The 27523-nt window shown below is 40.2% G+C and overlaps 5 long non-coding RNA genes across 15 annotated transcripts in view; all 5 read left to right on the forward strand.

Moving 5' to 3' along the window:
- The window catches only part of LOC124320491, a 125519-nt gene extending 120103 nt beyond the window's left edge, over positions 1–5416 (forward strand). Inside the window, exons 9-10 of the long non-coding RNA XR_006913926.1 lie at positions 2554–2621; positions 5291–5416. This is a non-coding gene — a long non-coding RNA (uncharacterized LOC124320491). The remainder of the gene's footprint in view (positions 1–2553; positions 2622–5290) is intronic.
- Positions 5417–13917: 8501 nt separating this feature from the next.
- LOC124320471 lies at positions 13918–25137 on the forward strand. 7 transcript variants are annotated; one of them, XR_006913886.1, is made up of 3 exons: positions 13918–13928; positions 24607–24799; positions 24895–25137. It is a non-coding gene; the product is annotated as an uncharacterized LOC124320471 (long non-coding RNA). The 7 variants fall into 7 exon arrangements; XR_006913880.1 differs by lacking the exon at positions 13918–13928 and adding an exon at positions 24002–24530; XR_006913881.1 differs by lacking the exon at positions 13918–13928 and adding an exon at positions 24002–24530 and having other exon boundaries at positions 24643–24799.
- LOC124320500 lies at positions 19787–22650 on the forward strand. Its single transcript, XR_006913939.1, has 3 exons — positions 19787–21733; positions 21806–21880; positions 21957–22650. It is a non-coding gene; the product is annotated as an uncharacterized LOC124320500 (long non-coding RNA).
- LOC124320486 lies at positions 22681–23930 on the forward strand. Of its 2 annotated transcripts, XR_006913915.1 has the most exons (6): positions 22681–22900; positions 22967–23095; positions 23215–23284; positions 23355–23493; positions 23640–23791; positions 23863–23930. It is a non-coding gene; the product is annotated as an uncharacterized LOC124320486 (long non-coding RNA). The 2 variants fall into 2 exon arrangements; XR_006913914.1 differs by having other exon boundaries at positions 22687–23095.
- Positions 25138–26339: 1202 nt separating the features above from the next.
- On the forward strand, positions 26340–27322 carry LOC124320473. 4 transcript variants are annotated; one of them, XR_006913891.1, is made up of 3 exons: positions 26340–26445; positions 26705–26793; positions 26828–27322. It is a non-coding gene; the product is annotated as an uncharacterized LOC124320473 (long non-coding RNA). The 4 variants fall into 4 exon arrangements; XR_006913892.1 differs by lacking the exon at positions 26340–26445 and adding an exon at positions 26466–26492; XR_006913894.1 differs by lacking the exon at positions 26340–26445 and adding an exon at positions 26536–26566.
- The last annotated feature ends 201 nt before the right edge of the window (positions 27323–27523 follow it).

Raw genomic sequence — 27523 nt, forward strand, 5'->3', positions numbered from 1 at the left:
CTTCTTCTTGCCTTCAATTTTTATATTCCATCCTTCTCTTCTTTTTTGGGGTTATATATATCCAGCGCAATACACAAGAAAGAAAAAGGTTTCTTTTCCCAATAACAGGAGAGATTGTATAACTCTTAAGAGAAGGCCCATAGGAATCCAATATACCACCACCACTCTCTCTCTCGCTCTCTTCCTAGATTTTATACAAGGGGTTATATTGGTGGGGATCCGCTATCCAGCCCCCCCCCCCCTTTTTTTCAAACTCTTGTCGCTTGTCTAGGCCTAAAAAAATATAAGACACGTAGTATTAAGCTTACACACAAAGTCTGCTGGATGTGTTGTGTCCCCCTTATTTTTATTTTTACAACTTGGATTCGGCCTTCGAATACAGCCGGAGAGAGAGTTAAGAATTTGAGTTGAAACATTTTGGGAGGCCTACATAACCCGCCGCACTGGTTATGTTTTATTTTTATTTTTTTCAGTGCAGCAACTTTAATTTGGGGGGAAGGAAAAACAAAATAATAAATATAGAAAGTAATCTATGACTCTTTGTAATATTTTCTCTTTTTTTACAATTGCATCTTGTCATGCCAAAAGAAAATTCAAGACAATTACAAGTTACAATTGTTATCGCTGTTATTTTTTTCTTCCATTTCTTTTCTCTCTGCTTCGTGTCTTTCTCTCGTTGGGAAATGATGAAAAGGAATGAGCTGCTGCCGTCATTTGTCAACCAATGCTGTGTGAAGGCCGTTGTTGTGTTGAATTGCCCGTTTGGATTGATGGATAAGTTCTTCTTGATTGTTGTGTGAGTTGAAAGAAAGGAAAAAATAAAAATAAAACGTCCGTTTCTATAACAAAACCACCAAATGGGCAATAACAATATCAGCAATGGGCCATTTTCACAGCGGCATGAGTTGTGTTGTTTGTCTATAAAACACATCGGATGTGATTCAGCAATCACGACGACGGCAACGGTGTAACAAAAACTAAAAGAAACACAAACACAAAATAATCATCATCATAATAATAAAAAATGTGTGTGTGTGTGTTACACGCGTTTTCTATGGTGTGTCGAGAGCCGGCCGTGATATAGTCTGAGCCACTGCTAGAAGAGGTTCTTTTTCTTTTTTTTTAGGTTCTTTTTTTCCGAGGGCTTTTGATGGCCTATTCGACTTGATGTTTATGCGCAATTCAATCAAGTTATTAGGGTCATTTTGATGAGGGCAGGCACCGTGCAAGTGTCTGTGTGTATATAAAGACTCGGTGAAACGATCCTATCCCGAACGAGATACTTCAACACAGAAAAAAGCCCCCCGCTGCTGCTGCTGGATGTGTGTGTGTGTGTAACTTTGGCTGGCTCTTTTCTCTTCTTCTTCTTGTATGGTCGATGGCGTCATCATCATCATCTTTACGACGGTTCCCTTTTTTCTTCTTCTTTCTTTCTTTTATCCCTTTTTATTTTTCAAGCGCTACCGTTCGCCAAGGAATCAACGACTATGCTATATAGAGTCATCACGGCGGCTGAAATGGACGCCATTACATTCAATATGTACACCGTCGTTTTATTTTATTTGCCGTTTGTTTTTTTATTATTATTATTCTTTTGCTTTTTACGTGTTGTTTATTTTTTGGTTTGTTTAGCCTCCCCGCTTAGAGCACGAGACCTCAAGTGGTCGTTGTGGCCAGTCTGTCACTTTATAGCGCACCGTTTTGTTTGTTTGTCTTTTGTTTTTTTCCTTTGGTTTTTAAGAAGTTGCAGAGCTTTAAAGATTACTGCCGCTAGACAAGTGTCTTATGGCGTGTGACGCAACACGGGGAGAGAAAAATAAAATAAAAGTTTGGAGTCACTCGAGAGAGGGGAAATGATCGTTAAAAATTTTTTTGACTATTTCCAGTGAGAGAAAGAGGCGAAAATGAGCGCGAGCGCCGAGCGGTGCGCGTTTTTATTTTGACAAGAGACGAGAAAACTTTGGTGTGTTCTGGTTTTTCTTTTCCCTCACTCACTCTCTCCCCAATTTATTTTTTATTTCATTTTCACGACTCTTGTATAACACTACCGCACCAGCAGAAGGAAGAAGAAGAAGCAGCAGCAGAAGCGGCGGAGTAAAAACCCAGTCAATATCATAAAAATCATCGTAAAAATAAAAATAAAACCGCCCCGAAATGGCTATTCTCCTTCTAGTCTCTCATGTGTAGGCTGGATATAGTGACTTCATGGAAATAGCCGATCGGTTATAGAGGGGGTTATAAGATGGGGGGGGGGGGCTCACTTCTAGGCCTATTCGCTTTTTATTGTTATATCCTTTTGGTTTTTTTGTGTTTCCAAATTGAAATTGTTTTTCTCGTTTTCACTTTTTCACACTCCTTTTTTAGGGGGGGGGGGGGGAGGTTTAAAGTTGATCTTTTCATCTCGACCGCACCTTGATGAAATACTGAAATAGCCGAGCTTTTAAGCTTCCAATTATCGTAGCGAATGAAATTTCAAGACAGTTTGAATGCGACTACTTTTTGATTGAGTTTGTCCAATAATAAACATTTTCTTTTATTTTTGTTTTTTAAAAGATTGTGGAATCCATTGGATGAAGCTGCTGGACTGAGAAAGCCGACGAAGGAACAACAATCGGCAGATGGTAAGTTCAAAATGCATTTTCATAAACGTGTTGTAGCTGTGGTAAGTATAGTGGTGTATAGCAAAAGTGCTTCCTCTCTCTCTCTGTTGGTCGATTTACGAGCGCACAACAACAGGCAAAGAGATAATTCCTCTTGGTAGCGGAGCCGGCGGTTTTCTTCAGATAATGAAGCCAGCATACCGTCAGATGGATGGAGAGACAAAGAGATTAGCGACTTAAATTCCTCTATAAAACGTTAGTTGCTACTATCTCTACCTAAATAAATTACCAAAGGAAGAAGAAGAAAAAGTTGTTTATATCTTTTTTTCGGGCTTTTTCTCTTCTCCATTTTAAATTGAGACGTTTGGATGGGAACAAAATAAAGGGGGAAGGTTTAGTTCAAGGTTTGTGGATGGACCCTGCGGGGTTCATATCGGTTCATTGTCTCGCATCGGCGTCGTTATTTTCCTTCTCCTTCTTTCACGATCACGCCGAAAGGGTCCAAAGTTAAGTTGCGATCACGAGCTCTTTTTTGTTCCTCATTTTTTAAACGACGTGTCTTTTTCTCAGTTTTTTGTTGTTGTTGTTGCTTCTGTCGCCCTCTTTAATATGAGTAACTAGTTGGATGAAGCCATCCAACTTTAAGTCCCGTTCAACCCCTCTCAAACTGGCCCCCATCATCTTGGCTGTGATGAATGATGATGATGATTTTGTTGGCGGCCAAGAAAAGAAAAAAAAAACGGGACCCAGTAATAATGAAGAGGTCGGAAAGAAGCGATTGGTTGCAAAACACAAAAGGGGACGGCGATGCTTTGCGCAGGTTTTTCTCTCTTGATAGTTTCATATTTTATTTTATTTTTTTTGAACCTCTTGGTTGCCAGCTTGTTATCAAGTCGATGGCCATATTTGGGTAGGGTTTGATTTATGCCCAGACGAGCGCGGACCCCGAAAAAAGACGAATAAGAAATACGCGCTAGACAGACAGAAAAGAAGAATAGGCAAGTGCACGAAACACAGACGCCTCCAGAGAGAGTCGAGTGAGAGAGATAGCGTGCAAGTCAAAAAGGAGAGTCTGTATTTTTCTTCTTTTCCTTTTTTTTCCCTCTGTAATATTCCCACCCGCTTATTTTCTTGTGTACAGCCACGCCCTGGCTCGTCGACACACTCGTAGGCGAGACCGTGGGAGGTAACTATACGTTCATAATGTCTTTATTTTCACCGATTCCAATTCAATTCCATTTAAGACGCGGAACGTCCTTCATCTTTTTCTTTTTAATTCTGTAGCTCTGAAATGTTTCGGCTTTTATTTTTAGAATTTTGGGTCTTGATCGTTGTCGGGGTTGTAGGTAATTCCTTGACATATCCACCGATTGTATTACCTTGCGGTCGTGTGAAAAATGGTCTTGTATTCCTCCTTCTTTCCTTGGATGGAGAAAAAAAAAAGTAAATTTAAGGCGACCGACGAACAATTGGACTCGTAAACCAGTCGGACTTTTTTTCTTCTTCTTTTGGGTGAGGGCGCATGCACGTACACAAGCCGCAGCTGTGTGTGTGTGGATAGGATACAACATGCCCACATTTTCCTACTTGTGTTCGTATTTTTTTTCTACTTTAACTCGCCACCGAGGGTATTTTTCTAGGTCCATTCTTTTTGTCAAATTTCGTTTTTCTTTTTTTCCCCCAGTCGCAACTCCTCTCCACTTTGGATAATGTAGCCTCCAAGATGAACGCTCCCTACATGCGGTCGAATTCGTCACGAATATGTGAACCCGTTCCGACTATCTCTCGCCCCCCTCATCCATTTTGTGTGTGTGCGCACTTCTTTTATCTTTCGTCGATTCCATCCATCAATTCCCGACTTTGCCATATCTTTATTTTTAGATATTTCCTTTATTATTTTACCGCCGGCCTACTAACTTAACTGCTGTCCAAGGATCCCATTTGGTCTGTGGGCGAGTTCAATAATAACGATGTTATCTCGCTCCTTGCTCTGTAGTTTTCTTTGGCTGGACAGGCCTTCATCAAGCCAATGAAGTCATCGGTCGTATTTTATCCTTTTTCCACCTAACTAAACAAAAGGAGAGCCAGTCCTGTGGGGCTAGCCAAAGAAGATAAAAAACTACCTCAGTCCACTTTTATAAAAGGTAGTTGGGTCTCTCTTTCTCTCTTATCGGATGGTTGGATATGTAACTTTGTTGAGCGTCATAAGAACTGCGCTTTCGCACGTCATCATCCAGGTGAAACGAGATGATTGCAGTGCTGAGTTGCACCGACTGGCTGGCACCGAGTGTTTCCCTTCCCGAGTTATTTTCGTCTATTCTTTCATTTCTGTAGATCCTTATTTCTGATGAGTTATATAGATGATTGTTAAAAACGTACAAGCGAACGGCGTATAGGTGGAAGGCTGGCTGGACTGAATTCCGTAGGTGAATCGAATGGGAACGTAAATGTTAACACTCACGACATTGATCAGTTTTTTCCTTCTTTCTCCGCAGCTTGTTGTTTGGACGCTATATAACTAACATAAACATCGTGCGAGCCGAGCGTAACCAATCGCACTTTTTCGTGACTTGTTGACGCTGGAAATTGGCGAGTTGTTGTTGTTGTTTCTCTTTTATACTATGGGTAGCAGTTGCTGTTGTTGTTGATGGCCGTCGTATATTTGTTTCGCCCCGGCCTCGTGCCATCAGAGAATGAAGGAGAGGCGAGGACAACATTAAACAACATCACCCGAAAAAAAAAAAAAAAAATGTAAGAACTGTTGTTGCCAACGATATGTGTGTGCAAGTCGTTACTGGACGTCCGCCGATCCATCAGCGGGAGAAAAAAAGAAAATAAAATGAAAACAAGCAAAGTTAGTAAGTGTTCTCTATTTTTTCCTCCCTCTGCTGCGAAAGACTGGGCTGGTGGAGATATATGTTTGTGTGCCGCATCAACGGAATATACATCATCTCGACGGGGTCAGTGAATTAGAAAAATTCCGGGCGTCATCGCCTTTGGCTCCGGCGACGACGACGACGACGACGCTCCCGCACGAATTTGTGTGAGCGACGGGGACTCGATTGCACACACCACCGCCCTTTCAAAATGGCGTCGAAACGATGACAGGATAGTGAGAGTGGAAGCGAAACAAAACAACAACAACAACAACATTGAAGCGAAACGCTTTTCCAGCAACTTACTGGCAAAGCGCTTCGTGCGGATTGGAGGGCAGAGCGGGAGCACAGCTAGGCAAAGGAGACGTACAACAAAATCAATACTAACTTGGCCTTTTTTTCTTCTTCTTCTTCTTTCTTTCATTCCTCTTCTCTCTCGTCAGTTACTACTCCTCCTCCTCCGTCGTTGATGTCAGCGACGGAAGATGTAGTGTACGAGTCGTGGCCATCCGTAGTATAGGAAGCGCGGAGGGGGGAGGATGCAGCCGGAGCGAAGCCCATCCATCCCCTTCGCTCCGTTTTCCTGCTGCGAAAAAAGAAAAAAAAAATTTATTTGGGGATACGCAGTAGTAGTATTTATACATAGTATGTATATATTTCTGGCACAACCATAAGCGTCTATCGCTTCTTACCAACTCTGTTATGTACATAACATTTGGGTGGCGTGTTTTTTGTGTCTGTATTTATTTATTGATTTAGCTTCTCTTCCTGTTTGGTGGGGGGGAATACTGTACATCATCTTTTGATGGCCACACATTGGACCATCTTGATGGAATATTTTTTTTTTCGGGAGGGGTCGAGAAATAATAAAAATATTAGAAAAGTCACATGCTGCTGGCGAAGCGCTTTATTTCTTTTTCTTTCCATCCGCAACGCTTCCTCCTTTATTGGAGGGGGGTCCATCTAAGGTTCTGCAGGGTCGATTGGTGTGTGTGGCTTTTTATTATAATGATGAAAGGATGGAATTTGTGTTTGCGTAAGATTTTTTCGGGGGGGTTTCGTTGGTTTTGTTCTGTTTTTTTCCCCCTTTTGGAACTACTGTTCCAGGAGTGTATAGACACTCCATTACTCTTTTGTTGCGTCGAATCTTTTTTCTTTTTTGGGAGAATAAAAATCAACTCTTGAATTGGTTATACTGGGAGAAGAGTTGGAAGAACTTCCCCCCTGTACAATTACGGCACGGTGAGCTCTCAGTGGATGAGAGCAATTGAAAACGGACTCTGCGGCTAACGGTCGGAGTTTCTACCTTCCGGGAAATGGGAGGGGCTTTTTAAATTTTTTTTTCTTTTTTCGAAAGAGTAAAGTTTGATGTCATATTTATCTATTTAGTTAAATAAAGGTGTGTGCAAGCGCAAGGCCATTTTGCTCTGCATTGAATTATCATCAGAGACGGACATGCATAACCTTTCTGTTTGATTGGGAACTCTTCATAATGAGATTGGGAAGATCATCAAAGTTTAGGGAACACGCCCTTCTGTTTTGTTTTTGTTTTTGTGTCTCTCGGCGATTCTTTTTTTTCTTTCCTGATATTTTTCCTTTTTGTGTTTGGAGCATTGCATTTCTTTTCTTTCTTTTTCTCTTTCTCCTTTTTTGTGTCCCTTTGCCCAGGCTTTTCGCTGATTGGTCCAAACCCAAGCGGATGCATCACGTCTGGTCCATCCATCCAAACGGATAAGATCTATACTTTTTGTGTTGGACGGAACTCCCTTTCAAACACGAGAAGAGGGGGGAGGGATGGAGAAAATAGAGAATGAGGGGGAGGGAGGGTGAAATGGATGGGTGGGGGGGCTGGAACAGTGAGGAGCTGAAGCGAGCAAAAAGCCAGGAGCAAGGGATATCGGGTCTTGGGATCGTGGTGAGTGGAGGGAAAGAAGGGCGGAGGAACATGGTGGACTGGCAGCCGGCCAGAATTTCCATACGCTTTTTGAATATAGGAAAAAAGAAGAAGAAGAAGAGTCAAGTCTTCTTCTTCTTAAAGAAAAATCCTTTTAGAAAACGCAAAGAGCAAAGTTCAAATCCATCGTCGTGTTGAAAAACTGCCAAGCCTTTTGAATAGGTGATGAAGAAACACAAACAGTCAAACACAGTCACGACAAATCAAGTGACCGTTTTTGATTCCCCATGACTTTTTGGTCGAATCGAATTCTCTCTCCTGAAATTACATTTCAGCGCCGAGTGTGTTTCCTCTCTGTATTTGATTTCATTTGATTACGAAAAATTCGCATCACCATTTGTTGATTGACGACGAATTTTGAATTCATTCAATATCGATTCTCATCTGATCGTGTGTCTTAACTTTCATCTCGGCCTTTTTCAAGATTTTGACTGTGTTTGGGGTTTTGTATTTTTTGGGCGCTTTGGTCAAGGTGTAGTTACAGAATGAATAAATAAAAAAAAACTCGCTAGATGATTTAGTGGCCGTGCATAATCTTCCCGACGGGTGTGTGTCTGCTGTTGGCTTTCACGTCTTCATCTGCGCAAGAGGACCCAAACCCCGTCCGTGTATAATATTTTGTTGCATAAAAAAAAAGATTTCATTCTTCGGGAGTTTTGGCCGGAACTTGTGTAATGCATAATAAATAAGTCTGTCGATAATTTATCAAAAGTGAGAGGATTACTTATTTTCTTTTTCTGGAAAATTTTAAATTTATTTATTTATTTTATTTTTTATTTTTTTGTTAAGATTGCCACCCATGTTGTTGTTGCGGCTCAAAACTCTCGGAAAACCGGACAAACCAACACGCTACATTATATAACTCTCTTTATTCTCTCTTTCTTGATATTTATTTAGTTTTGAGTTTTCTCGGGTTTTGTTTTGTTTAGCCTGGGAAAAAAAGAGCGGTTCTGTTAAAAGCTTTACACCGGTTCGTAGTTCTGAGATAGATAAGAGTTGCCCAGCACAAGACAAGGGGAAAAAGCAACAACATCGTAAATATATGCGATGTGCGATACATACGCGCCCACCACAACGGGTTGCGCGCTGATATATATTTGGGGATGTCCCAGAGCTTTTTCCCTGTTTGTTTTCCAGTTTGCTATTGAGCGAAAAAAAAAATTCATTATCAAACAAACAAGGAACCACGCATTTTAGTGTCTTGTTTGCTGGTGTTAGGCGCCTCTTATACATATATACCTGCGGCCGGCCCACTGCGCCGGATTGCTGTCCTCGTCCATTAGCGACTTGTTTTATGACGGAATCCCGTTTTATTTTATTTTTCTTCGGCTGTGTCACACTGTGTGGGGCGGTCTTCATTTCAAAAGTTTGTTTAAACATCTCCCCCAACCATTTTCGTTGGCCGTTTTCTGGTTACGCATTTTCTGAATCAGAAAAAAGAAATTTGTTTTGGGTTTGTTTAGCTATCGGCTCGTAGGTTTTTTTTTAACTTTCTGTCGGTAGATTAGGAGAACAATTTGATATTAAAAGTCGGCAATAAATACGACTCTCGTCTTGGCCGAACCCAGTAACCTTTTGGAATCGTGTCCACAATCATTAACGCGTCCTTAAATAAATAAATGAGAAACTATATTTAAGGCCTGTATCAAATCCCCCAGCTTTCATAGTGCCATCTCCATGAACTCTTTGGAGGTTGCCGGGTACAGAGCTCGGCAAAGAACAAAGGAAACAACAATGAATCATTGCAAAAATAATCATAGTAAACTCACGTGATGTATGTACACTATCCAACCAAATAGCGGCCCAAAAGCTCGTCTCCGTTGTTTGTTTTTTCCTGATAGCGTGAACTATCTCTTCTCTGAACGCGATGAAGGGTCTGCGTGGCCTCTTCACGGGGGGGATCCGCCCTCATGTGCGTTCATGTACTAGTCGACTCCCGAAATGTGTGTGTGTGTGTGCATAGTGGCTACATAATGAAACGACCACGGCTCACGCTCGACTCGGATGTTATTTTTTTTCTTTTTATTCGAATTTGAATACATTTTCAATCGAGAGAGAAAGATAAAGGTAAACAGACTTTGTATCAATAAATCGTTAGTTAGAAATTTTTGAATTTCCCCCCTCCAAATGTTATACTGGCGAATGACATTGTTTGTTTATCCTGAAATCGAACGCAGTCATTTTTGAATTATGCATGGGATAGTAGAACTACTACCGGGTCTGCCACATACTATACTCCTGTCTTTATCTCATATTCATCTCGTAATTCCGCTCTCACCTCGCCACTCAAACTCCATCCAAGGAAAAATATAAATACAAAATGTGTGTGTATTTTTTTCTTTCTGAAAGAAGAGCGCCAGCATCAGACATTCTTGTGATGGCGAGTGGGAGAAAATAGATGAGTAGAGTGTGAGAAAAGAAGAAGAATGTGTAGAAGAGATACACCACACACACACACACACACAAGTTGAGTGTTGTAACGTGCCACCCGTGGCACCACGGGGGTGGCTTTTTCTTCTTCTTTTTTACTGGAGGGGTTATAAAGACGCCATGTGAGGAGAGACCCCCATGCACACAGCACACACACACATGTAACGGACGCATTCACAAAAATATTCGGTTGGCTCGCCACCGTACATCATCAAAAAGGCCCGGGGGCGAATAATAACAAGGCGATATCGGATATCACCTCGTATAGAAAAAGAAAAGAAGAAGAGCAAACACGGAAGCGAAAAAGGAAAAGAGAAAACCCATTGATTTGTGGTGATCTCAATTGCGGGAGGGGGCGGCCAATAGGAGTCGAGCGAATATAGATCACGAGTTATCTCGTAATATTTGCTAAAGGATTGGCTGGGGTGGCAGACTCTCGTTGGCTGTGCAATATAGAGTAGGAAATGTAATAAGGAGAGATTCATCATTTTGATCAATGACGCGCTGATATCGAACGCGCCGGACGGCCGCCGGCCTCAAGGAATTGTCATCACATTCAAAATAACGTCGCGCGAGATAAACTTACATACGTCGATCCATAAATAAAAAAACAAATGGAATTCTCACACGCCAGACGGGGGAGAAAAACAAACTAGAAAAAGAAGACGCATAGGGTATATATACATCCGGCCATTATGTCTATAGGCTGAGCTGATGTCGTTGTCGTTTAAACTTTTCTTATAGCCGATGTTAATGAGATCTGTGGGGAGTCGTTTATTTTTTTTTTCGCCTTTTTTTTTTTTGTTTTATTTTCATTCCGGCGTCTTCATCGGCGATATCGCGTAATAGCATATTCTTTTTCTGGCAGTCGAGGAATCGATTATTTATTTATTTTGGGGGGAAGGGGTCTTTATACCAGGGAATTATATACCAAACAGAAATGTTATTATTTTCAACTTAAACTTATTCCCTCCAGTTATTTGCTTATCGTTTTGAGCGGTTTGGATTTTGAGGGGGGGAGTTTGATTTTTTATCATTTTTTATTTTTATCGATATCGCATTAATCGTAAAAATGCTGATTAATAAGAAGAAAATTGAACAAGTGTCGTCTGCTGTCGTTTAGTTTTGAGAGTTGAGACCACGAATATGCAAACAAAGTTTGAGAATATAAAGAAAACTGAACGATAACTCTTTTGAAAACGTGTGTGGCTGCACGAAATAATAATGCAAAAGAAACAAGAACACATCAAATTACGAAAATGTGATCGTCTCATGTGATGTGTCTGCTGTCTGGTCTCTGGTGTCGTAGTTCTCCATGCTCTCCACTTGATGCTTTTTGGCGGGTAAATAAAACTAAGAATAGCAATGCAATCATTATATGGGAGCTTCAATAGTAAAGTTAAACTTTTTGTAAATTTGTGAAATGTTATTTTCTGTCTAGCACATATAAGCCCCCTGTCGAGGTATGGCATTTTGTTTGCACTATGTAACCTTTTTCTTTAGTGCAGGTTTGAGGCCAGAGCCAGCCATCGTAACAACATGATACACAAGTTCTGCTTGTGCCGAGTCTGTCATCAGTCTGTCTCACCTGTCGTCACCAAGTATCTCAGCATGATCTCAGCATCACCGCTTAGGTAATGTTTTTGGTTACTATTATTCCTGCATTACCTGCACCTACTAGATATTTTATTGTTGCATTACCTGCATCAGTGCAATGTATTACATTTAAACCTTGAATTGATCCATTAATTAACAATTAGAGTTGACCCATTGTCTCGTTTTCAGCTTTTCCTGACTTGTTGTGGTTGTTGTTATTTTGTGAATATTTTTCGTAACCTATTTTTCTCTCTTCATTTAGATACACAGCATCCCAAATTGCATTGGAAAAACTACCGATGTCAATCGAGTTACATATCTCTCTTTTCCCTCCTTCTTTCAATGTCCTCGTGTATGCCCATGTGAATGTGGGTGTATTCACGAGGACACCCTTTAAACCCTATCCCGTCTGGTGTAATCGAACTCTTCAGCAGATGGATGGAGCAACTGACGTAGATGCCTGGCTGTATTTCCTAGTCATAAAGGTAGGACAAAATTGATTTCAATTTTAACCTTTTTTGACAATTTTTGGTGGCGTTCATTATAAATCGATCGTTAGTACAGACTACGTTGATTCGTGAGCTAGACGGTTGACTACAACTGTTTTCTCTCGCTAATTTGTTTTTTATCAGCACTAAAACTCTCATTAGTCGAACGACTGGGTAGTGGGTAGATCAGGCCTGTTTTGGTACCTTACAACTTTTCTGTTGAGTAAACCATCCCATTTGCAAATATTTGAACTTGAAACACTTGAAGCAAAGTGCAACAATCCATTTTTTGACCAAGAGCCTAGACCTCCTCGTCGGCTCGCCTATTAAAATACGCCATGATAAAAGAGAATGACGATGTTTTGCGCTTCGAAAACTGTAATGGCAGTCAAAAAGAAGTCTCAAATCAAAATAGAAAAGCTGAGAACATGAACTAAACACATCATCCATTTTCGGTCGATTCTTTCTTGCCTTGTGTGTTTGGGTTTGTTTCACACAGGAGGTTATTGCGCAGTTTCACGGTTGGCTCGCGTGCCATTTGATATGATGATGGCCTCGTAAAAATGTAGAGGGATACTAAACAGTGTGTATAACCAGTTAAACTAACATAACAGATATAGATGTACACATACAAATGGGGGGGGGGGGGGGTAGAGAAGAGGGGCAAGGAAACCCCTTTTTTTTTCTCCTTATTTTTATTTCTTGTGTTTTCGTTGAGGATTTCATCGCCCGTCGTCTAGATTGATCGTAAAAAGTGAAAGACGGTCGTGTCCTCCCCTCGGTCTAGGCCTCGCCGTTTGCTACCTAAATACCACCCACTAAAAAGAAATCGTAAAAAAGAAGAGGAAGATGGTATAGTTGGTGGGGTGACTTAACATACGAATTTCTTTTTCAAAGGGGACAGCAGATTGAATGCCCCCCCTCACTTTCAACCCACCCCATAACAAACCATAAAATCCCAGGGTTTTACATGCGTTTTAAATGGAAAAAGGAGTAGTCGTAATATGACGTGGTTATGAATCTCAATGTCGATAGATCTCCACACAGTGTGAATTCCTGATGTTTGAAGAGCCATTTTGGATGGTGTGCCGTTTTACGGCCACGTCCGCACCTTTTTTTTATTTTTCCTCCATCCGAAAAAACAAACGGCCCAACCGCCTTTCAATATTTTCCCGTCTCTATCGTCTCTATCTTGTTTTATTTCCTTTATATTTTTTTTTCTTTTTTCTATTTCTTTCTTGGCGTATTAGGAATGACTTCATTGTCTGGCACATTCCGATTCCACTCAGCACGGGCTGATTGCCACCACCACACTCACTCCCCGTCGACTTTATTGAGCATTTTTTCCTTCCTTTTTTATTTGATGGCTCGCTTTAATAGAAACCATTCAATTTTATGAAGTGATATGATGCTATACACGGGTCGTAAAAGCCCGGCTTAAGTACAACATTAGGAAAAAGGATGGGCCAAAAGGATGGGGGGTGGGTGGGGACTGGGGAGAGTTAAGAGAGAAAAACGTATTCGACCGTTTTCTTTTTACGTGTGTTGGATGCCAGCAGCGCAGCGGCGGCGGATGTGCGCAATCAGACAAGACCCCTTCTTCTTTTTTTCATTTTAAAATAAAAGGAATGAATTTGTTTTATTTTTCAGGAGAGTTTTTTTGATAGAGCCATTAGAATAATAACCGTGTAATTGCGCAATGGCCAGAGCCTTGTCTTTTGTCCGTTTCAATCCGTGTCAAATGGAGAGGTACACTGATGAGCCAAAAGTTTCTTTAAGTCTTCATTGGAACTGGGTGGCAACACAATTTAGATCAAAACAAAATATATTTCGTTGATAATTTCCACAGGAAATTCACGCCTTGGATACCATTGAAATTTCGATTGAGACATTTTCAACCCGCACACCTTGACTTGTAGACAAAGTCACAAAAAAACATTTTCACGTGAAACGTGAGATTTATGTTAAATCGATGTTGTGTTTAGTATTCCAGTCAGAATGATTTGACTTATTTGGACTCGTCTGCCGACGTCGATTCGGGTTCATTTGAAATTCCCGACCGCAACGTTATCATATCGCCACCACTACCTGCGATAATCCAATGCGCATTCGACTGTGGCCCCGTGACGTTGAACAATTCCCGATGATGTAAAGCGCTCGTCCAACGTGTGGAATATTATAATTTACCCAAAAAAAACAAAAAAAAATAGTCACTGGAGACGGAAATGGGTTTAGGTTTAACTTCTTTTCTTATTTTTCGAGGGGGTTTTATCCTCCATCTTTTCTCTTTCTCTCTCCCCCACCCGACATTTTCTTAATATAAACCCCGTCATCGGTAACGTGAACTGTGTGCGTCAGTATTAAATCATTCGGCACCGTGCAAGGCACAGCACACACACAAGTCCGTCGAGGGAAGGAGAAGATGAAGTGGTTCCGCAGAGGAACGCTCCGCCTCCCTCCTCCTCCTCTTTCTAGGAAAAAGAAGAAGAAGAAGAAGAAGAGTATGAGATTAAAAAAGAATTCCAACGAAATAATATTTTCATCAGACGAGAGAATAAGCGATGGTGGGTGGGAGGAAGCAGGAGGTTGGAGAGTAGATAGAAGATGGATCGTAAATAAAGCTCCCGCTACACAGGGAGAGAGGAGGAGGGTGGTTGGGTGGTGTGTATAGTATATGGCGGAGGACGCAGAGAAAAAGAAGAGAAGAAGAAGAAGCAGGAGCGAAAAAGAGGAAAAAGATATACGAGCCGGGCGACGTCAGCCAAGTGCTGTGCTCTCTCTCTCTCTCTCGGCTTTTTCTCGGTCGATGGTTGGCTGGAAAAAGAAAGAAAAAAGGAGCTGCTGGGCCAGGGGGGTATCCAGCTAAAAAGAAAGAGGGAAGGGGAGGGAGCTGGATTTTTCCTATAGGGCAGCAGCTAGGCATTTCTCTTGTTATAAATCACTCGGCTGACTCTCGCCCGTCTCCCCCCCCCTTTTTTTCCAGCTCTTTCCTCACAGCTCAAATGGGGGATTGAAAGAAAGAAAAAAATAGCGCAGATACTCTTGTGTGTAACACACAGCCAAGAATTGTTCAATATTTAAACAAAAAACACACACACCCATAGCTGTTTCGACTCTCGCCAATGAAAGAAGAAGAAGAATAATAAAGATGGCAAATTTATTTATTTACCAAACGTTGAATTTATTTCACTGTTATATAGTCCATTTCATCATATAATAGAGTGTGTGTGCTGTGCATATAAGGGGGTGTCTTGTATAATAGGCTTCTCTTTTTTTCTTTTCTTTCTAAAAAGAATGAGAACATGTCCAACCATCTATGTAATAGAGACGCGCGCACATACCGCATAGCTCTCGCAAAGAGGGTTGGACCTTTTTTCTCATTTCATTTTCGGGTCCGGTAAATTTTTTGGAAACTTATTTCGGGGTTGGTTGAATTGTCTCTATCTCATTTCCCATTCTATTCTCGCCGATATGCCAGAAAGAATAGAATAGAATAAAGAAGAGAATATAAGACTTATTGCGCAGTTGGCCGCTTATTGTTTGCCGCATTGTGTTTGGCGCTGATGGGCTGCTGGGAAATAATCTCTGGTCCCTCTCAATCCAACTTCTTTTTTTGTGTCCGTCTTCATTGCCGCTGTCCTATTGTTTGTGCTGGGACAGTTTTATTTTTATTTTGTAAAAGACTAAAAAATGAACCAATAAGGTGTGATCCAGTTATGCCGCTTTGTGAATAGAAAAGGGAGGCCGTGAGAGTTCAGGTCTTATTGGATTATAGCCTGTACGACCCACCACCCTCTAGAGTGTAATAACATTAAAGTTTGATAGGATCGTTAAATAAAAAAATAAGAGAAAAGAACGAGTCTTATTTTGACTCGATTGTTGTGAAACAATGTCCCGACTGGAGAAATCCCCTGCAGGATTCTCTTTTGTTTTGTGTGCCCAGGTTTAGGGCCTGGAAAATTGACCGAGGAGAAGAAGCAAAGGAGAATCAGCTGGTTGGGTACGAGTCAAATCCAATTGAAGGAGGATGTTTTCATTAAGAGCCAAGTCGCCCACGGTTAAATGGAAAGTCGTTCGTGTACTCGGTGCTCTTGCAGACGCGATCCTTTTTACAACAACAACAACGAAGGAAAGAAAAAAAAGAGGTCATTCTCTCACGTCTTGATCGTCGACCGAGACAAAGAGTTATTGGTGGCCCGTAACATTTCCAGTTTATTTTTCCCCGGGTATTATATATTTTCGTGATTATTATTCGGAGCTGTGGGGGCTTTTATTTCCTTGGTGATGTATTACTTAGTTATCATACCCCAGGTAGGAATCCTCTCTCTCTCTCTCTCTCTTTGGTAGATGTGTGTATAAATATAGACGCACGGACAACACGCTCACGACGAGACGCTAAGATGGAATACCTTGGGCGTCTGTCAGCCAATAGGCGCATAGAGAAGAAGAAGGCACCGCTGTTGTATAGAGAGTGCTCTCGTGTGTGTGTGTGCGCCCCAGGTGCAGGCGCGTAATTAAGTTGAGAGAGAGTCTTTCAACAGAGGGGCCGAAAAGAAGAAGGGAGTCCTCGTGTAATTACGCATGGTTGGCCGAGTTGTGTGAGTTGTGAGTCCTCGGACGTGATTGGTCGCTGGTTCCTTTTAACAAGAGTCGAAAAAGTAAAAGAAGAAAGATTTTTTTTGTGTTTTTTTACACAAAAGAAATAACTGAGATGTATCTGCGTAGGTCTATCGTCTTTTACAGTATTATCTCGTGTATTGTATTTTTTCAAAAATTTAAAAATCCCGCGCAAAAAAAAATAAATACAACCCGCCGTTCAATGACTTGATTAGCCAAGCTCGGATGCTTTTTCTTCCCTTTTTTTATTTTTTGGTAGTTTCTGAATTTTAACTTTTTTTTGGACACGTAACAACGCGCCTACAAAGCTCCAAACTCTACGTGGTATCCTCACAATAACTAAAGACGCAGCGGGCGCTGCTGGCTGCGCTGTTATAAATCACACGGCCGACTCGGGGTCGGATATGATTAAATGCACTTTTCTTCTTCTTCTTTTTTCTTTTTATTTTTGTGTGGGCAGAAGAAAAAAAAACCCCAAAAAATGGAAGGAACTGGAAGAAGAAATCTTGATGACGCCAAAGTATACAGGAGAGACAAGGTCTTGTGTTTTGTTGTAGGTTATTTAGACGGCCGTTTATTTTGTAATGTACCCCCTCTCTCGGTTATTAGAATACAGCTTTGCATGTTTGCTTAATGATAACTAGCGTCATTGAGCTGATAGACTAGCGCTACTTCCAGAGCCTATAACAGCCAGCGCCACCATGTAATTCCGACGTCGTTTTTGTTGTTTTCAAAAAGTTCAATGACGGTGATAATCACCAGCTTTTGTAAAGGAAAAAAAAAATAACATTTCGGTAGTTTTTTTAGTTTTCTAAACGACCATGAAAGAGAAGGGAAACTCGTCTATATATATTGGATACATATCCTCTCAATTTCCATGCAAAGAATATCGTCTGGTATTTTGTAATATCCAGAAGAGTCAGAGAGACTCGAATGTATAATAGCCAACAACCGTAAAACCCACCGAAACTCTCTTTAGATATTGGAAGACTTCTTTTATATTTCTTTCCAGTTTGTCAGCAGCAGTTGATGGAAATATGATGAGAATATAACCTTTTTTTTCTGCCTCTGCTTTTCATTCTATATATCCATCCCCCCTTTTTTACGTATGCAACTCTCAGTCTCTCTCAGCAGCCGGCGTCGCTCGGTGCTCATTGGTTGTACCGAGTAGTACACACAATATGACGCAATAAGTTCTCTCTCTCTCCCCCCTTCTGGCTTGTTTCACATTTTGAAGAGAGAAAGAGAGAAAAAGCCCTCGTCAGTGTCTCGTATAACCCATCCGCCAGATGGAAACTATCGTTTACAACCTCAAATGGGCTATAGACCCTGTTAGACGATGACGTGGGGCATTGCCTGGATAGGAGGGGATACACATCAGCGGCACAATTCATTTCGCATCGTTATGGAGACGTGCAGTAGTACTTACTGGCGCACATAAAAGCTGCTGGTGTAAAAGTCGTGTTTATTGTCTCCATCAAGTCGCTCGGACACGAAATAAGGTGTGTCTTGATTGGAAAATTGAAAACGAGTCATATCCCTCTGTCATCTAGAGATGCCCCCACCCCATCCGCCTTGTGTATAACGTAAGATTTGATTGCAGTTGTATTTGACGCGCCAGAGTAAAATCTAACTCTTCTCCCCACACGAAAAAATGCAATAAGGTTGGTCGATGTAATAACTCAGCCAGCTAGCGCCAAGCGCTTTAGATACGGACGTCTATACTATATATTGAACCCCCCCTCACAGTCTTCTTTTTCTTTTTTTTCCTCTTTTCGGGTATTACTTTTTCATGTACATTTATGCTATACGCTATATCGGGGGGTGATTGGTATTCCAATCAGATTGGCTTATTTTTTTCTCTCTCTTTCTCCCGACGACGACGACTGGGGAATAACTTAAGTTTGCGCTCTTCTTTCCAGGGTTATAGAGAATGAGGAAAAAAGAAGAGCAAATTTTCTTTTTTAACCAAAACACACTTAACTCCCGTTTTCTTTTTTCGATTCATTATAAAATGCTAATGCGCAGTTCTTGTGTGTTGAGCGTGTGGTTTTCCACAAGCTGCTGCCCGAGGCTTCTTTTGGTTGTTGTTGTTGTGCTGTGGGAAAACCGTACAAGCCCGGTTTCATGTTGATTCAGGTATAATATAAGTCTGTGCTAGTAGAGTTGCATCTAGGACAAGAGGGAATGAAGACGTTTGGGCCGTCGCGGCATGAAAGAGGAGGATAAAGAAAATGATGAACGCGGGTACGAAGAAAAGGAGAAGAAGAAGAAGTTGCGTCTTGAACCTTTTATAATAATAATAACGAGCAATTATATCCACTGGGATGTGTAGACGAAAGAAAGAAAAGAAAAGAGAAAAAAGGGTGCTGTGTGTATAATTACGAACGCTTTGCGCGCCATTGGACCGACAGTTCTCTCTCTATCTCTCCCCTCTGAAAAAAAGTTTCATGTTAATGTCTTTTTTTCTTTTCTTCTCTCCCAACTTTTTGGTACATCATTCCACAGCACAAGAATAAGGCTGCTGGCGGGTGGGTGGAGCGAACCCGCATCCGTGTTCAACTGTTCACGTTCGGAGGCGGGCAGCGCCGAATGATGATGCAGATGCTAGATTATCTCTCTCTAGTAGTATATCCTTATATCTCTTTGATTCTTTTGAAAACGAGTTAAAGCTAGAATAGATTTCTCTCTCCCCACCAGAAAAAAAAACAACTCAAACATCATCTTGGATTTGAAAGTCTTATATGTTTGTGCTGTTGTTGTCTTCCAGCAGTTCTCTTTTTCTTTTCCAGCCCCCGTGTACCATATATACTTCATTTTCCAGTCCAGCAAACCGGGACGTGCCGGGCACGCTCTCAATTTTTATTTCCTCCTATCCACACGCTCCGTTTTTTTATTTCAGTCTCCTACTCCTCCTCCCTTTACTCTGTAACCGATGAAAGGAGGGGGGCTACTCCTCCTGCTGCTGGAAATGGACAGGGCCGTAAAGCTTAGAGCTATAGGGAGAGAGAGAGAGAAGCTCTTCTTCTTGTGCGTACACGCTTGGCCGGCTCCGGGATCTGCACACAACTCGCCTATACACTCGGAGGGTTTTTTCTTCTTCTTCTTCTTTTTTTCCCCTTCAAAGAGTTTTTCTCGACTGTTTGTTTTCGTTTCCGTCCGAGGTGGAGCGTGCGTTTTCTGCAGTGCAGCAGCCAGGAACCGGAGAGATTTGTATTCCTCTTCCGACATTTGTTTTCTTCTTCTTCTTCTTGCCTTGACAACAACAGCAGCCTGCAGTCGTATATATATAGACAACAGAAACGTCTGCTGGGCAAACGTCACCGACGAATGGATCATTTGGCGACGGCAGATGCGCCGCCAGAGTCCACCGTCCATCCACCGCCGCATTGTCCGCACCAAGTTAATTCCACCTCTATAAGCGCCGGAATCCATGTTTGACTCGACTTGTAATCTGCGCGTGGAATTACTTCTTCTTTACTCACGGCCGCGAGTTATATACTTATATGCATAGAAATACTAGCGCTAAACGCGAAATGAGCCTCAAGGCTCGCACACACACACACAAACACAGACTAAAAAAACCCCGTAGAAAAATAAGCTGATGAGAGTTTTTTTCTTTCTTCTTCTTCTCTTTATATACATTATGGATTTTCTTATGTCTGGGTGCGCACATATATCTTGAGCCCGGGGTTTTGCTGCACTGCTGTGATTAAGATGGCAATTTCCTTGGGAGCTGCTGCCGCTGCCTCCTCATCCCATATACCCTCCTCCTCTATGTAACATCGATTGTATCAAAGTGCCATCCATACATCTTAGGCGGCCTTCCGCCTTTAGACGACAAGCCCCTCTCTCTCCTTCGTTCCTAAATCATGAAACAAGAAGAAGAAGAAGGAACGAAATAAAGTTAACGCACTAAACAAAACAAAAAAATATCCCAACAACTTGATATCCTTTCTACACAAGTTCGGCAGTATAGATTGCGCAACGAAATTGCAATTTACATTAAATGTTTAATCACAAAAAAGGGGGGACTCGTGGGTTATATTAATACGTCATCGCCCGAGTATTATAAGAAAAATAAAGCGAGAACTGCCAGGGTGTAATATATTATGATGATTGCGGTGGAAGAAGAGGCGGAGCTCAGTAGTTGACTTGGCCGAACTTTTTTTTTTTTTTGATTGGGCCGGACGGGAGTAGTGACGAACCAGAGAGCAGTGCTCAGCGCACGAGCTAGATTAGAGTTGTTTTCCCGCTCCGGTTTGGCATACTTCCCGCCGCATTTCACGTCCGACTCTGATGCCCAGGTATAGGTATTTCTATCTTCGCAGCCCTTCGTAAAATGTGGCCATTCTGTTTTTTGTGTGTTTTATTTTTCCTCCCCCGTTAACTGTGAAGATGAGTCACCTTACGATGAGGGTTGTAATGGTTTACCTCCCCCCAAATGATTACAGATCGCCAAGAATATATACTCTGCAGATGCGCAGTGCACAACAACTGGAACCTGGCAGCATCTAAGCCTTCGTTTATCGCTCACCAAAAAATCTGAAAGCCTAACGCAGTTTCGGTGACAAATGGTTCGATAACTCCATCCGGATGCGTTATTAAAAATAGCAAAGGGCGCACACACACAGCGAAGCGAGTGAAAAGCGTGATCATAAATGGTCGCCATCTGTTAGCGAGTCGTTCAAACTCGGTAATAAGATTAGAAGAGTAAATAAAAACCTTGTTATTTTTTTTTTCATTCAAATTGTGTGGAATGACATTTTTTGGATCGCTTTGAAATGGGAGAGGCAGTCGAGAATGAAAGACTAACAGCATCCGGGGGTAACTCTTTTTTTTGTGTGTGGTTACCAACCGATTTAATTTTAGGAAATATGTCGACTGCGAGGTGTTTTTGGGTGGCTTGCAAGTGTGGCGGAGAATGTGCGCGTTACTTTGGTCTCACAATAGATGCGCCTCGTACCACCAGTCTACAAAATGTTAATGTTAACGAAGCTCATTTATTTTTAGGATCTGCCGTCTCCTAACCAACAATTCTCCCTTGCGTAAAGTTGACAGTTGGAACGACTTCTGGCCGCAGTCGGAATGTGTTGCTGCTCCTTTCGAGTTTTTACTGCCCCGGCTAGTCTACGAGCTGTTGAGAATAATGTGAACGTCAAATGGCAAAAAGTAAAATTACAAAGGAATGAACACGCTCGATTTCTATAACCTCCTAATATAACAACGTTCTCGTCCTCGCAGTTGAGATAAATCTCAAGACAGTTTGGTTTGTCCTGCCATTCTTACCTCAATACCTCATACCTAAGCAACTAGATGGTGACTATATTTATATTTTGAATGGAAATGTAGAATGCACGCAAAGTAATTTTTTTATTTATTTGTTCCTATTCAGTAGATCATATAAAAATAAGAGACTGGAACAGATCCAACCGTTATAACAACTTGATATCTCAAGTAGGCCTACTGAGAATACCGCAACCTTCTTTTACTGGAAGTAAATCGAACAGTAATAAAATCCCAACCCTTTTCTTAGCTTTGTGACGCCATGACACTGAGAGACTATTAGATAGTTTTCGTGTCATACATAAGAATATCAGATTTGTAATTGATTAAAAAAAAAAAATTTCAAATTGAATATTTCGACTAGAACTGTTTCCCCGCCATCTAGTGGTCGAATACAATGAAATAACAAAATTGAAATTGATCCTTGATGCCACACTTGATGGCAGTTCTTTTAACAAGTTGCATGCTCTAGCGTCTAGCCTCAAATGCAAATGCAACCTAGAACCCCTTGATGGGTGCAGTACTTTAGTTGATGATGCCATTGTGTTATCAACAAAATGTGTATAATCATTCATGAGGTTGTCAACATGATGTCCAGCATGTTGATATGCCTCTCCAAATAAATAAATAATTGCTTCATTTAAAAAGAATATTATTTTGCTTTACCAAAGTCTAAATTAAAATTAGTCAATTTGATGGTAGTTCTTCATGGTTTCTCTTGGATTGAAATCAATTGAAAAATTTGATATTAACTTTTAAAGTAATTTTATTTTGTTTATTTTGATTTTTCTTTTGAAGTTCCGTCTTCACGTTCAGTATCACGTTACAGCCGTTCCTGTGTATTATTTGTTATATATTGGTAAGGAATCTGATAGTTGTCACTAGATGGTTAGAATTATTCCCGCTAGATGGGGCGAGTGAATTTGTTATTGGAGAAATTTGACATTTGTTTCTGAAAGACTGAAACACTGAGATGAATGTGTACTTTGATATTTTCCATCGCGAAAATTAAAAAGATAATTATTGTTTTGATTCATTAAGGTTACTTTGAATGTAAGATAATTATTTGTGATTTTATAGGTGATCCTGTCTATAATTTCCACTTGTCTAACCATCAAGCATCAACAATCCCACAACGGGGCCTGAAACTGCTGTAAATTTTTACTGAAATGTCTCGTACTAAGCCGCCTGTACCAGTACTACGTCTTAATCTCATCCATTGCAGAACAACAAATGGCAGCAATTGAAGTAACTGTGTGTGTTTAACTTTCCAAAATAATCAGGTTAGAATTAGTTAGCCAATGCGCGAGCCAATGATCAAAGTAACAGACAGTTTTTGTCCTTTGCTTCCTTGTCATTCCTTGTAGTACTGTTTTCATTAAAGCATTCTTTGAATAGATGGCTATATACACATGTTATTGATCAAGTTTCATGGGGGTGCGTAGTTTAACTTTCCTCCTGTTGTCGCCTGGGACATTCTAAATAGTAATTTTATTTTCTTAAATAGGTTGAACAGACTAATGGAGCTTCTTCATTGCTGTTTAATGTGATGTTTTTGTTGCAGGCAGATGTTAAAAGATTTGAAGCACTTTTAACTGAAACTCACAAAGACTAAAGTACACATAGAATAACTAAGAATGAACAAGGTAAATACTAGAGTTATCTACTCGTCTGTCGTCTCATTTATCGGATTTGTCGAAATCACTAATATTTTTATAGCCAATGGCTGATTGCATAGAAATACTTATTACCTTTTATGATAAATATTTTCATCATGTAATTTACTCTTTAGAATTTTTATTTTGGAGGAACTCGCCAAACTCGAAAATGCAAACACTGAAGTTTGCTATGTTTATTGGGCCTGTTATCTCAAAGATTCATTAACATCCTTGTATCCGCAAATTGGAGTGACATGCGATGTACGCATGCATCTAGAATCACCGTGTAATATTCAAGATTATTTATGAGTGATGGAGTGTTGGTTCCTTTATTATCTGGTATTTCTCTTGTGTTAGCCGAATTCTTCAACCATAAAGGGGACAAATCTACGTACCTCAACACTTCCTTAATAATCAATGAAGGCAAGTAGTTTTTTTTCCTATTTTCAGGTAGCGTTTAACTAACTGTTTTTCTTTTCTCAATCTCATTAGTACTAAACGAAATGCAATTATTTTCGGAACAACTTTCGTCTGGTGAATGGAGAAATTAAAATTCTTCTTGTTCTTCTTGGATACTCGCGAGTCGCGACTTTCCTCTGTTCCACAGCTAGAAGTGTCATTAAACGAGATGTTTTCAAAACAACCCAATAGATGCATTAGTTATAACACTTTATAAATAGTAATGTGAGTTGTTGTCAGCTTGTCGCTTTATTTGACCAAATGCGACTTTTTTAGTTATTTTGCAGGCTCTACTTCAGCTATACCCATTTCGGTTGTTACTACGAGAAAATGAGATCGCATCTTGTATCAGTCTCGCCAATCTTTAAGTCATCATCGTGAAGTTGTACATCTGTACAGCAAATAAGATGTCTCTTTGCACATCCATTAATACTGCAAAAGAATTCTTTTTTGATTAAAGAAGAAGTCCAATATCGGCAGCAATCTGCAGAATAATCCAACTCGTCGCAGTAAGTGATGATTTGATTTTCCTTATGGCGAAGTTTTGAAGTAAAAGGACGAAGGCGGTAAATTTTTTTCTACTTTTTTATTAATTTGTTGGACATTTTTTGATTTTTATGATTCCAAGCATTTTCTAATCAGTGGTTGTGAAGTTGCCACTTGTAATTTTGTCAATAGGTGAGGTTCGAATTCGTCCACCAGGGGGTGTGGTCTTCGGTAGCCAAATCAATTCACGTGACGTCATTCGTTTCTGGACGCTGATGCTGTATGGTGTATTATGATTTGTATTCGATTACTTCGGGTTTCCAACATTTTCCACCATGAATATAGAAAGGTAATTTATTTAGTTTTTATCCATTAATACTGTTGTGTATGTTAAATAGAAATATTCATGTGTGGATCTAACGGTTATTTTGCCTACAATTTCAGTCCCACTCCCAGTGTGTCATCTGACCATGTGGCCTGAAATTGCTGTCCGTGTGCCGGAATGTCGTCTCGTACCAGAAACTTAATTTCAATGGTAATTATTTTTATATTTGTTTTCCAAAATTAAGATGTTGTAGTAGTCTAAATCACTATATTCCTTATTTGGATATTTCATTACATTTTCATATTGTTTCATCTCCACTTGATTTTTAAAACAAGTGTTGATTTTTTTCAGCTGCATAATTATGATAAAAATATTGTTAAAGCACATTTGAAAGAAGTCGTTGGCACGCTAATTTCATTTTGCAACTACTGCGTATTTCCATAGCTATTTCAATCTTTTCCCCTTTTACCACTACGCGACAATAGAACTCCAATAATTTTTAAAATTGGAGTTCTACAGTTGGAGTACTCCAATGCCCGACACCCGACTGTAGAACTCCAATTTTAAAAATTATTGGAGTTCTATTGTCGCGTAGTGGAGTTCAGAGTTCTACTGTCGGAAAAATAACTCCGATTTTAAAATTATCTATTGTCGCATACTTGGAGTTCTACTGTCGGGCATTGGAGTTCTATTGTCGGGTACTTTGAATCCGCCGCAGTTGTAAATGTGAATCATAGATGGCGATGAAACTTGTATTTTAGTCTGCTAAAAAAGAGTCAAATAAAATGTCTGCAATTGTCAACCTACGTGTTTTCCGTAATTTCAGCAGTTTGTGTCAACTAGACCCATTTTTAATTATCCCACTCATTATCCGATATCATTTCGCAAAAATGGAGAAATTCTAAAAGTGTATGGTAACTTTCATCTTTTTAAAATGGCGCTTAATAGTATCATTAGATTATTTACACGTGAATGGCATGTGCTGTAACCTGCTTTCTGTTTAAATTTATTAGGAGATGACGAATTCCGTTCGATGGATCTGAGTCCCAAGTTGGATATGAGATCTTACGGACGTAAAGTATACAAGAGAGCAGCAGTTCACGTTCCAACATAACGCGCTTATGATCAAGACTGGCCCTCAGTCAGGCCAGTTGCCAGGTCTTTCCATCCAGCTAGTGTCCTGCTGCCCTTGCATCAGGGCTGGGTTGTTCCGGGGGCAACACCACCCAGTAAATTTGCCAATGTAGAGTTGATGAAGATCCCCAACTTTCTTCACTTGACACCACTCACTATTGAGAGACATTGCCAAGCATTGAAAAGTGAGAACCCTGCAGTATAATAGATATTTTAATAAAGCTTTAACCATTATTTGTTTGTAGAGTTCTGCACAGAGTGCCGTAAGAGTTGGATAACAACGAAAAGATTGACAATTATTTACCCATCACAATCACAACTAGTGATGCCTGAGCCAGAATTGTAACACTCCAGGTCTGAAAAGAAGAAAAAAAACTGCATTTGATTTCCTGTTATAAGTAACTCTTTTCTTCCCTCATCATGTAGGATGTAGGTGAAATTGAGCTCTTTGAAATTGGACAAACATGCCAAGGATAAATTCTTCTTTTTTCTGTACCGGCTGTACGTTTTTTAAGAAACACTTCAGAACTATTCAGGTAAATGTTCAACTTTCTAACTGTGAGACTACAGACTTAGTTAGTCGGTGACTAGGTGACTATCTCCTAACTTATTTGTTGTAGAATTTTCAGTTGCCTACCTTGTAAATGTTTGCTAGCTGTAGGTTCTTTTGCAACTTTTATTCTGAAGGATTGTGTTTGCATAGTTTACTTTGACTTCTGTAATTTTTGTTTTTGTAATTTAAGACATTTTTTCCTTGATAGTTGATAGTAATTGAGTTTTTTTTTTATTAAATAGGATTATTAGTCTGGTAAAAGTATGAGCTTCTTTGTTGCTGCCCAACGTACATATGGATTTGATGCAGCTAGCTGAGGGCTTTAACTCTTGTAAATAACGTAATTCATTTTATTTTGGTTATAGGTTTAGTGTTTTATGTTCGCGTAGTTGCTGTCCGATGTGGCACGTTGTTGAAGCCTATGCTGGTAAAAGATCTTTCTACATCAAGTTCAATTGACCGTTCCTTGGTGCTGATGTTGTGTTACCGAAGTTGAATCATATTTTGTTAAATTGTCATCGTGACTGTTGCAGTTTACCGTTTATAAGTTCAGAAGCAACAAAAACAATTATGGGATGTTTATGTCAAACAAATAATAAACATGTTTTTGGGGTTGGGAAGGGAAAGTGGTGGATGTTGGAGGATATTTCAAGTTTGGATAAAAATTCAGTTAATCTTAATTAAACGTATCCCTACCAATTAATCTCCAAACCCCACAAACATATGCCATCCAATCCTTCAAACCCCGAAAACATAACCTACCATATCAACCCTTAAATCTATACCCTCTACCCTATAAACCAATGTTAAACCTTAATCATGTAACATCTGTAATAAATAAAAAATACATTTCATGAAATGACTTTTATTTTGTTTTTAAAATGTTCAAAAAATTTAATAAACAGTGCGTCCGGTTCAACACGATTTTCTTCTGCACGAGTTTAAACACAACCCGCCACCACCGCTGCGGCAATGAGACAAAAAGCGATGTTTTTAGTTTTGCAGAAATCTGCATCGTCTTTGTAACTTGACTGACGGAGATTTCCACAAAACATAAACCA

This window comes from Daphnia pulicaria, chromosome 1 (genome assembly GCF_021234035.1).
Source record: "Daphnia pulicaria isolate SC F1-1A chromosome 1, SC_F0-13Bv2, whole genome shotgun sequence".
Taxonomy (NCBI): domain Eukaryota; kingdom Metazoa; phylum Arthropoda; class Branchiopoda; order Diplostraca; family Daphniidae; genus Daphnia; species Daphnia pulicaria.